The sequence below is a fragment of the Monodelphis domestica genome, chromosome 2 (assembly GCF_027887165.1).
Source record: "Monodelphis domestica isolate mMonDom1 chromosome 2, mMonDom1.pri, whole genome shotgun sequence".
Taxonomy (NCBI): domain Eukaryota; kingdom Metazoa; phylum Chordata; class Mammalia; order Didelphimorphia; family Didelphidae; genus Monodelphis; species Monodelphis domestica.
The window spans coordinates 201,433,453-201,444,185 of NC_077228.1; the positions used below are offsets into that span (position 1 = coordinate 201,433,453).

Sequence of the window (10,733 nt, forward strand, 5' to 3'; positions counted from 1 at the left end):
ATTTTCCTGGCCTTACAGAAATCTCCAAATAGAGATGGAATATTGCAATGTAGACTTACACATACCACAACATATCATGAAAGGCTAAAAATTTCATCCAAGAGATAGAGATAAATATGCTTCAATGGCTAGGGAATTCGTCTGACTTAAACTCCAAAGAAAATGTAGAGGCATATCAAAGCTAGACTTAAAAAAAAAAGATCTGTTCATCAATGATACACTGACTTTAATAGGATAAAAGTCTGATTAAGGAATGTGTCAAAATCTTTCAAACTTAATGTCACACCATGTAAAACAAAATACTATATTGTATATTAAAATTATTAAATTTAAAAATATTAAAATTAAGGATATAAAAATTGTATGGTTTACTGTATGTCAATAATTATTTTTACTTTGTACCAGTTAATGTGCATACCACTCAAGTTCCTTGAAGGCAAAGACCATTTCCCCCCTAATACCCAAGTACAATGTCTGGCACATACTAGGTGCTTAATAAATGCTTGGCAAACTGAATTGCACACAAAATGTATTCATAAAGCACATGAGAAGGCACAGAAAACAGTTCCAATGAGGTCCAAAGGGTGATTGCCATCATGTATTCAAATTTATGGTCTTTTAATTTTCCCTCCCTACCACCTATACCCACATATACAGAGAGACCTAAAATCTGTAGTCCTGCACCTATTACTAGACAAAAGAATCCCAATATAGTGGAAAACTTAAGTGAGTCAGACTATACCCATTATACTTGAAAAAAACTATGATACCCAACTATTTTTTTCTATTAGTAAATCTCTCCTCCAAATACTTCAATGACAGTGTCCTGGCACAATGTAGGTACTTTTGTCTTTCCTTACTTCTCCAAAAATTTGAAGGCCTTGAACCTATTTCTTATTTCATATTAATATCCCTAAGGCCTAGTACAGTGTTCTTACATATAATAGGCATTTAATAAGTATTTATTGAATTGCTTGAATCCACATAGCACAAAGTATTATGTTTCTGTTCTATATTTTGATCTTGCTTAAAGTTTTGAAAAGCATCCATTTAAAGCTAAAGTTGGATGGGAAAGCACTATGATAAAGACCACTGTCATTAAGGTAAACTGGTTTAAAAGGTTCTAGGCAGTTCAGATAACAAAGGAATAGTAGATCTCATTGCAATTAAACCAAATGCATTAACTATGAGCCTATACTACCACAAAAAGAAGTCTCTAGGAACTTTTGTGGTTTCAATGACATTAATCATGATAAAAAATATACAACAATGATAAAATAATTCAATCCTACAGAAATCCTGCTTTAGAAAGTTATTTCATGGAATAAAATTACTTGTGTCCTTAGATCCAATTTTTAATCTACTACATAGTGGCTTCTGAATTACAAGAGGAAAAAAAAAAAGAAATGCAATGCCAAATTTTACCATAAACGTACATTCCTGACTAGAAATAAAAGGCAGGAGAACAAATACATTACCTACATAGTTAGCTTGAGGGAGAGTTGTTAGAATGTGGCAGATTAATAGAATTTCTCTTCCCCATCTTCTCCATGTTAAAGTAAAAAGGACTAAATATGCCATCCTATATCCTAGAAAATGGGGGTTTATGCAGAAAAACCTGTCAGGTATTTAAAAACAAACAGATTGATAGAAGCAATCCTAATCAAAAATCAGATTAACTGTAAAGTGTCTGATGTCTCTCTACAGATTCCACTAAGCACTCTCCTGCCTGCATTAACCACGAAAATTTACACAAGGCTCTCCACGTGATTCAGCTCTGGACACAGAACTCATTGAGACATGTTAATGTCCTAAAACACCCCTTTCACCACATAAGCTCTGAATAGGCTTAAACAAGCAGTGCCTGTGGGTAACACTGTAGAATTTGGAGCAGAGTTTTATTGTCTCCACCAAGATCAGCCAGCCATGGAGCAACAAATCAAAGTTCCAAAAAGCACCTGCAAGATTCAGTTATGTTCCAAGTCAAATATTTGCAATTTTTAGCTTCTCAAATCTGCATAAATGAAGGTATGTGGATCATAGACTTTTAACCTATAAATCTTCTTCCTGTTAGTTAGCCAAAATAAACTATAGTTCCATCCCACTAGATCACTTGCTTCTTTCAGCTAAAAGGCCCCATTCCCCCCACCATGATTTTTCTCTAACCTTTTTACTAGAACAAAGCTCAAATGCTTAATCATCTAGTGTGATCTTGACAGCTGACAAGAAATTCATCTAAGTGGTTAACACAAGATAATCAATCTCTGTGAGGAAATGCAAAGCAGTCCCCTTTCTTAGAATCATTCTCAAATATAAGAGAATGTAGTATTTTTTGGCAGTAACTCAACTGACTTTTTTAGCACAGAGGAAATGAAACTAAGGGTCCATCCAGATTTCTTGCACTAAATTTTTTTTTAAAGTCCTTTAGCATGGATAATCATTTCTCACTCATATTGCAGCTTACTATAACATGCTTCAAAGAGTTACAAAAACATTACTTTTTTTCTATAGAGCTAAAAAGTATTTTCTTACCATACTACTTCGCAAACTCAAGAGAGCAAAATGGAAACAATCTTGTGCTGCACTCAATCAGATCAGAGACCACAGTTTGCAGAAAGTAGGTGTTGTTTCTTTGAGTAGGAGCTGCTGATCTGAAACCTCCTAAGGGAAGGGTGGCTGAAGAAGAGTGTCAAAGAAACTAAGGCAAGATGTTTGTATTAATGAGAGTGAGCTGCTGGCACCACTACTACCTCAAGAGTTTCACTGCTATGCAATTGTTTTCCAGTTTCCAAGCTCTAAACCTGGCAAAGAAACTGCTGTTCTCACAGCCATACATGTTATATGATCAGCTGCTCTGTGGTGTGTGGGTGTTTAACTAGGTAAGTGAATGGCTAGAAGAGGTTCTGCAATATTAAACCAAGGAAGCACGTTCGCCCCTGAGATTTTAATGCTCTCAACAGGCTGTCATTATACTTTGTCAAAAACAAAAAAAATACCATATTAGAAATTTTGAAATTGTTTGACTGCCTGAAACTATCTTCAACAATAAAACTGAAGGTGTGATATAAACAAAGAACATAATACAGCTGATGATCTAAGCCAGTTAAACATATGTTTGTTAAATAATAATTTTTAACTGATATTTGCAACATCAGCATTCATTTGACTTTATTACCTTATATAAATTAGCTAATTATTATATGATTTTTGGGATAAATGGCATTCTTTTGGTGTGTGAAAGTGATTAATCAAGATTCAAATGGGATTTCTTTCAAGAGATGATTAAAATCATGGTCAAAAACCTTACATTAAAGAAACCCCAAAGATACTAAATATTATGAATTTCAAATGATTCCTAAACTTCTAAATGAATAATATTATTAGAATTGTAAACTAGTAGAGGTTGGAATTGTGTTTAACATGATTTATATGATTTCCAAGACAATACTCAACACAGCTGAGAATTTAATAAATTATTCTTGATTGTTCATAACATCCACTAAAAGGCATCTGATTTTTTGGTTTAACTCTTCACAATGTTCAGTTCCTAGTTGTGGACTTTAAACCCAAGTCTAAATTCCCTTACTCTACTGCAAATGCATCCCTAAAAATTGTTTTTCATACATTCATTTACATATCTACCAAAATAGCTGATACTTGGTAATCAAGAGCTGTTTCAAATGGCTCCATACAGAAACAAAACAAAAAGCCTCCGAACTGATTTAAAACTACATTTAATATAGTTTAAAACTCTTAGCAGACCAAACATTGCCATAGAAAAGATAAGTCTCTTTTGAAACATCAAGAAGTCAAACTCAAGCCAGGATATAGGCTCCTCTAAGGCATTATAAAATAAGTCACACACTCTTACCACGTTCAAAATGAAGTAGATTTCACATATTTATATCAATTTACTCACATTTACACAAGTTGTGACTTCCAACTTTAAATTTTCTTGGAGGGATTTCTTACATATCTGTTTTCTGCATTTTCATAGTGAAATTAATAGCTAATGTTGATGTAACCTTTTAAAAGCATGGAATCCATATTATTTATTATACAGAATGCTACAAAGTAACAGAGGCTTTAAAAATAAAACGTTGATATCAATCCTCAGAGAGACACTTACACCACCACTGGAATTTATTTATATTTAAATATTATATACAAAGTTTAAAAGACTATTCTAAGTTCACAGCTAACAGGAGAGCATCTCAACTGCCAAAGCTGACATAATGCAACTTATCATTCACAAATAGATCTTCCTTTAGAACATCCCTCCTATAAGGTACACACAGCTCAGCAACAGCTCCGATTCATACATAGGGCATCCACCACTGTCAACAAAGCATGTGCTAGTTGCCATTCCCAGAACAATAAAGGTGTGATCATCTTCCCCAAATATGCACATACATTTCCCCTCAAAACACCCATATATTCACTATCACTGGCCTCCAAATGTTAAACATAAACGTAATTCCCCTCCAAAAAACACACAAATCATATGCCACCAGATCAAATGGAAATACTATGTATTTCTATAACAATCTTTTCTCATCTTCTCTTCGCTAGGGTATGGCTGAGGCATTCAAGAGATCCATCTGCACAAGGCAGTCTCTATAACAATGATCTTTAACTATGGGGAGGGTTTAGGAAAAATGCAAATCCACTCACAAGAAGCACCCTAAGAATGTGACTGAAGAGGGATGGAATCTACCAAATGCATACTCCCAAAGGTATAAAGCACACGCCTCCAAACATCACCACTACCTCCACCACTTCCCCGAACTGGCTTTTCAATGACTGAAGCTTTTCAGGAACCAGGAATTCAAGGTGGTTGTACAATCAAAAGATTCGGCACTTTGCCACGAAGAAAGCATCGGATCTTGCAAGGATAGATAATGAATTAAAAGATATCTGAAGGTTGGAGCTAGACTACTCGGTGCAGAGGAATCCTGAAGCACCTGATCCACTCCAGACATCCCTTGACAGTGCACATGGTGTGTGTGGGAAGTAGCCATGGGTGACACTACCTTCAAGAGTCTCCACTCTAGTTACCTGAGTTGAGCCAGATTGGAGGGAGGGGAATGGGGTGCACTACCCACTGGGTTGAGTTTGGTAAATGCATTTTCTATTCCAGTGGCACAGGCACAATACTCCTGGAGGTTAGAGATTTGGGCGCAACCGCAAGGCGGGGGAGGCAAAGATAGGTGCAAACCACCAGCTGCAGGGCAAGGAGAAAGCTAGCAAGCGGACCTGGTGCAATCCCTCCCCCGCCCACCCCCACCCTCTACTCTAGTAACCGAAGCAACCCCCACCTCCCGCCTCGGGGGCAGCGAGCTGGCCGCACAAACAGGAGCCAAACAGGGCTTCCAGGAGGGGCGGTAGGAAGGAGAAAACCCCGCGCTCCCCACGCCCCCCCCCCAGTCGTGGAAGCGCCCAAGGCCTCCCCGCGGGGCGGGGACCACTCCGGCCTAGTGCGCGCAGCCGCCGCCTCAGGAAAGGGTTAACCCGGTCCCCGGAGCCAGGCCCGATCCCGGGGGGAGGGGGGAAGGAGGGGCGACGGGAAGGAAAGGGTGCTGCCGGGAAGGGCCGAACCGCGGGTTGCGGCGGCGGCGGCGAGGTGGGGGCGGGAAGGGGCCCGTCCGTACTCACCCGGGCCGGCCGCCTGCGCCGCCTCCGCCGCCGCCTCCGCGGTCCATCCCTGCGGCTGGGGGGCCTGTCGCCGCGGCGCTCGCTCGAGTAACCACCGCCCGCCCGCCCCGGGCCGGCCCCTCCCCCCTCCCCTCCCTTCGCTTCCTTTCCCTTCCCTCCCCAACAGGCTCTCTGGCGAGGGCCGCTCCTCAGTCCCGGCCGCCGCCGCCGCCGCCGCAGCGCTACGTGGCCGCCGCTCCGACGTCTCGCGACTCCCTTTCGAGCGCGCGAGGGCGAGCTGGGGCTGGCGGGGCGGGCGCGCGGGGAGGGAAGGGGCGGAGGGGGGGGTTCGCGTGTATGTGTGTGTATGTGTGGAGAGGGGAGGGAGCTTGAGAGGCAGCGCGAACGCCTTCCCCCTCCCCTCCCCTCTACCCCCCCCTTTGCAAAGAGTGATCCCAACACCTCCCTCCCATTCACCCCCCCCTTTGGCATCCCGACCGCTGTGATGAACCGGCGCGCATGCGCGGCCCCTCTGGGGCTGGCCCGGGCGCACCTTTCTCTCTCCTGCCACAAAGTGAACGCTCCGCCGCCTAGATAACCGCCAACTCCCTACTCCACCCCCGCCCGCACCCTCCTCCTCCCACTCTCCAGCGCCCAGGTAAAAAGCAACGACCACGCATGCGCACCACCACCACCCCTTGGGGAGGAGGGTGGTCACTGGGTGTGTGGGGCAAGAGGAAGGTTCCAAAAGTGGGACTCTTGAGGAAGGGAGGCTGAAATGAGATTCAAGTGAGGAAAGGGGTTAGAATCAGAGAAATGGAACTTTGGTAGAGGTTGAGAGGAAGAGTGCCATTGGGTTTTTCAAGTCAGACCGGCATTTATTGAGCGCCTAGTGTGTGCAAAGCTTTGTGCTGGATTGGTGTTGAAGTGGAAGCAGTGGAGTTCAAAGTGATAGGGAGCCTTGGGAAACATCTCTTCCCCTCAGAGAGCTTACAGTCTGGCTGAGCAGGAAGGACATATGTGCATGAAAAGCAAGATTTAAATAACAGCCCGAAACCACAGAGAGGGAAGGTCCGCGATTGTTGTTAGTCATGTCTACCGTTCGTGACCCCATGGACAATAGAGCACGCCAATACCAACTTATGGATTTTTTTGGCAAAGATTCCGATGTGGTTCGCCATTTCCTTCTCCAGGGGATTAAGGCAAATCGAAGTTAAGTGACTTGCCCAGGGTCATACAGCTAAGAACTCAGGGCTTCTTTACTCCAATGCTCTATCCACTGAATCACCTAGCTGCCTCAAGGTAGTTAATACATGCAAAAAAAGCTCAAGGTTTCCTGTGAGCCTGAAGAGGCAATAGTAAGGGACTAAGGGACCAGGAGTACCAAGAGAGGGAAAGTCCCACATTGAGGACGGAATCCCAGAACTATAAAACTGTAAGGTAACTCAGGTAGAGTTTGGTCGTCCTCTTTTGGTTAGTTCATGTTTATGGAACTGAGTAAATGAGGCTGACTCCCAAAACACTTGGTAATTTATAGAAAGACATATAGCTGCTATTGGTCATTTTACTAACTTATTGTTAGAAGTTAATAATGCCCTTAATGAGATAACAAAAATATCCACCTTTAGAACAACAGAACTCCATTTCCTTCACCAAAATATACATATTTACATACATATACATGTAAGTATATATAGAGAAAGAAAGAGAGAGATTGAGAGAGAATGAAGATGAAGTTACCAAAGGCAACTCAAGCTCAACACCTCCCTTTCCCCACCAAAGCTTCCTTGAAGTTTCTGCCCTTTTGATTTTGGGGATTCTAACCCAGTTTCCTATATTAAAAACATTTTAGATTCTCTAACACTGAAGTCACTTTCTGTTTCACACAAACTTTTTTCAATACAGATGCTGCTTCCCAGGAGCAGATATCCTGGGGAATGAAATTTAGAGGGTGAGGAGAAACTAAGCTTGACTCAAAACCACAGAAGGGAAATAAGAAAAATTTTGTAAACATAAGGGACTGATTTCTTGACTGAACCTTTCCTATTCTAAGCACAAAAGATTCCTGATATTGATTGTAAATTCATATGAGCCCCAGACCTCAGTACTTGTATTCCCAACAACTTTAAATGAAAATCTTCAGTTGTAGATATTTTCAATGAATGACCTTTGAAAATGATATTACATATGACCAGTCAGGGAGAAAATGTTGTTACCCTGGCGGAAATCTTTAGTGGAAAATACTTAAGCAGTAGTGGGAGGCATTTAGTCAGGTATAAGAATCTGGTGTTAAGGCTAGTGAGCCCTAAACACAAGACCTTTAGTAAATCATTTGACTTTTCTTGGCCTTATTTTCCTCACCTATGAAATAAAATAGTTAAGACTAGTTGATATCTAGCTTCCCTTAGAGCTTATTTTCTTCCCAGGAGTTCTTCAAAGGAGGTAGAGAAGCCTCCTTTCCCCATCTGCTTAAATTGCTTTACCTTGAGGAAGAAGGATGGAAGAATTTGTTGTTATATACTAATGAGATAAAAAATTTTGCGTGGTAGTACTGGCATGCCTAGTCTGAGGGAATACTACAAAGCCCCATTGTGACTCTCTGGTGATAAAAGGATGGCTCTTTGTAGATATCTCACTCTCCTTATGCATCACTCTTAATGACCTTTCCCTCCCTTCTTTCCCCTCTCCTGGACCAGGGGAATCCCAGAATCTAGTCCCAAGGGCCTAATGCAGTTCATTCTTGCTGCTGTTAATGCCTTGGGGCTGCCTCAGTACACAGTATAAATTCATCTCTGAATATACCTGGTCCCTAGGATTTCAGTTTCCTGGCCTACATCATCCTCCTCTTTAACTTTTCCCTTTCATATTTTCTGACTGAGAGAAACTACAGTTTGGCAAAGTCATAGCAGATGATGCTGAGCTAGGTATCAGTCAATAATAATAATAATAAACATTTATTAAATACCTGCTATGTGTCAAGTACTGGTGCTAAGTACAAAGAAAGGGCAAAGATAATCCTTGCTCTTGAGGAACTCATAATCTAATGAGAGAAACAATATGCAAACAGCAATGTATAAGCCATCTCTGAACTGGATAAATTATAAATAATCAACAGAGTGGATAGAATATCAAGCCAGAATCAAGAGTACCTGGATTCAAATCTGGCCTCAGATACTTTCTAGCTGGGCAAGACATAACCCCAGTAGCCTAGCTCTTGCTGCTCTTCTCTCTTAGAATTGATAATAAGAGGGTCAGTTGAGTGGCTCAGTAGATTGAGAGTCAGGCCTAGAGACAGGAGGTCCTAGGCTCAAATCTGACCTCAGACACATCCCAGCTGTGTGACCCTGGGCAAGTCACTTAATCCCCATTGCCTAGCTCTTACCACTCTTCTGCTGTGGAGCCAATACACAATATTGACTCCAAGACATAAGGTAAGGGTTTAAACAAAACAAAACAAAAAAAAAATATATATATATATAGAATTGATAATAAGAAGGTAAGAGTTTAGAAAAATAAAAATAATCAACAGAGAGAAGGCACTAGAATTAAGAGGGTTTGGAAGAAGAATTCCTGTAAAAGGTGGGATTTGAAGGAAGGCAGAAAAGCCAGGAGGCAGAGTTGGGGTGCTATGTGATATCCACCTCTGGCCTTCCTGAAAGTTTGACTAGAAGAGAGAATCTTCCTGGTCTTGGATTAGAGTCTCCTTTACAGGGTTGGCTCCCAGACCCACATTAATTATTATGTCTCCTTCTATGAAAGTATCATATTCTCCTAGTGTTTAAATTTTTTCTTTCATACTTGGAAAAGCAAAAGATCCATGATTTCCTACATGTAGAGAACACCTGTCCCAGAACTATCACAGCTATCTCTATTTAGTAGTTAACTCCTAGAAAGCTTGCCTGAAATAGGTAGAGATGAAGTGATTTGCCTAGATTCTGACAGTGTTGAAGAATTTGAACACAGGTTTTTCCAACTCCAAGCCCAGTATTATGCACTATAATCCATCAACAACATCTAAATATCTTTACTAGATTTAGTTTAAAGAGGCAATGGAAATATAGGCTTGAATGAATTCAAATATAAGCCCCTTGAGGCCAAAGACAATTTCAAAGTTGCCAGGAACATAGCATATATTTAATAAATGTTTCTTCTTTTATTCAATTGGACATCTCAAACTCCTGCCATGAACTAAGTCCTGCAAATACAAAGACAAAAACAGTTTCTGCTGTCAGTGAGCTTACTGAACATTTACTGAATCCCACTCTTCAATGTACCCCATCATGTACTTACAGTAATATTAATAGGCGAGTGTGAGATTAATAAAATGGGCATGGAGTCTTCTCTGATTCTTAGCCAGGCAGGCTCTAAGGCATTTCTAGCTCTCCAAGGTCTCATTCAAGCTTCTTCCAAAACTTTCATGGAGTTGGGTTCCATGGAGAGCCTTCATAGGGTAAGACTGATCCAGGCAGGACTTTTGGCTTCATCGGTCACAGATTCACTGAATGAACTTTGTCTTACCCAGACCCATCTCTAAGAGGAGTGTTGGCAGATCCTGAACAAATTATATTGTACATCCCTTCCCCCCATCCCAACATTTGTATACAGGTGAAACCATCTGATTAAAGTGAACATCAAAGGCAACCTTAGAGGACAGAAGAAGAGGAAGTAGGTTTGTTGGAATGAACTGGGTTGGGGATGGTTCTATCCACCTTTGCCTTGAGAGTGGTGGGTTACATATGGGTTGTTTATATGTATAGTGGGTTCCAAATTAATTTTATATATATATATATATATATATATATATGTTAGCCTTCAGGTTGTTTGCTTTATTGTTTGATTGTTTTCACTTGATACCACCTCCCCTCTGCTCAGAATCAAGTCACTACCTAGCCATCATTAATATAACATGACCCACTGCCATAGTCTGATTTATCATTTTTAAGTCTCTAATCTTCTCATCGTTCTCATACAAGAGTATTTATTAGGCATGCATTTGTGCATAGTCATGAGCTGGACACCATACAAACAGAGTTGGCCTCTGCCCTCTGGGAGTTTGGTCTAAAATGGGCAGCACAGATTTGGACAAACATTAGGGAACA

At 41.1% G+C, this 10,733-nt stretch overlaps 1 protein-coding gene across 5 annotated transcripts in view; it reads right to left on the reverse strand.

The window, feature by feature from the left end:
- Positions 1-10,169, reverse strand: part of ZNF652 (zinc finger protein 652) — a 110,108-nt gene extending 99,939 nt beyond the window's left edge. For 3 of the 5 annotated variants that reach the window (XR_462133.3, XR_462134.3, XM_003340294.4), the window contains exon 1: positions 5,656-5,793. The gene's annotated coding sequence lies outside the window, so the exon portion shown is untranslated. Of the gene's footprint in view, positions 1-5,655; positions 5,794-9,924 lie in introns of those variants that run through there. The other 2 variants (XM_056816882.1, XM_016430539.2) reach the window with 1 other exon arrangement.
- Positions 10,170-10,733: the final 564 nt, after the last annotated feature.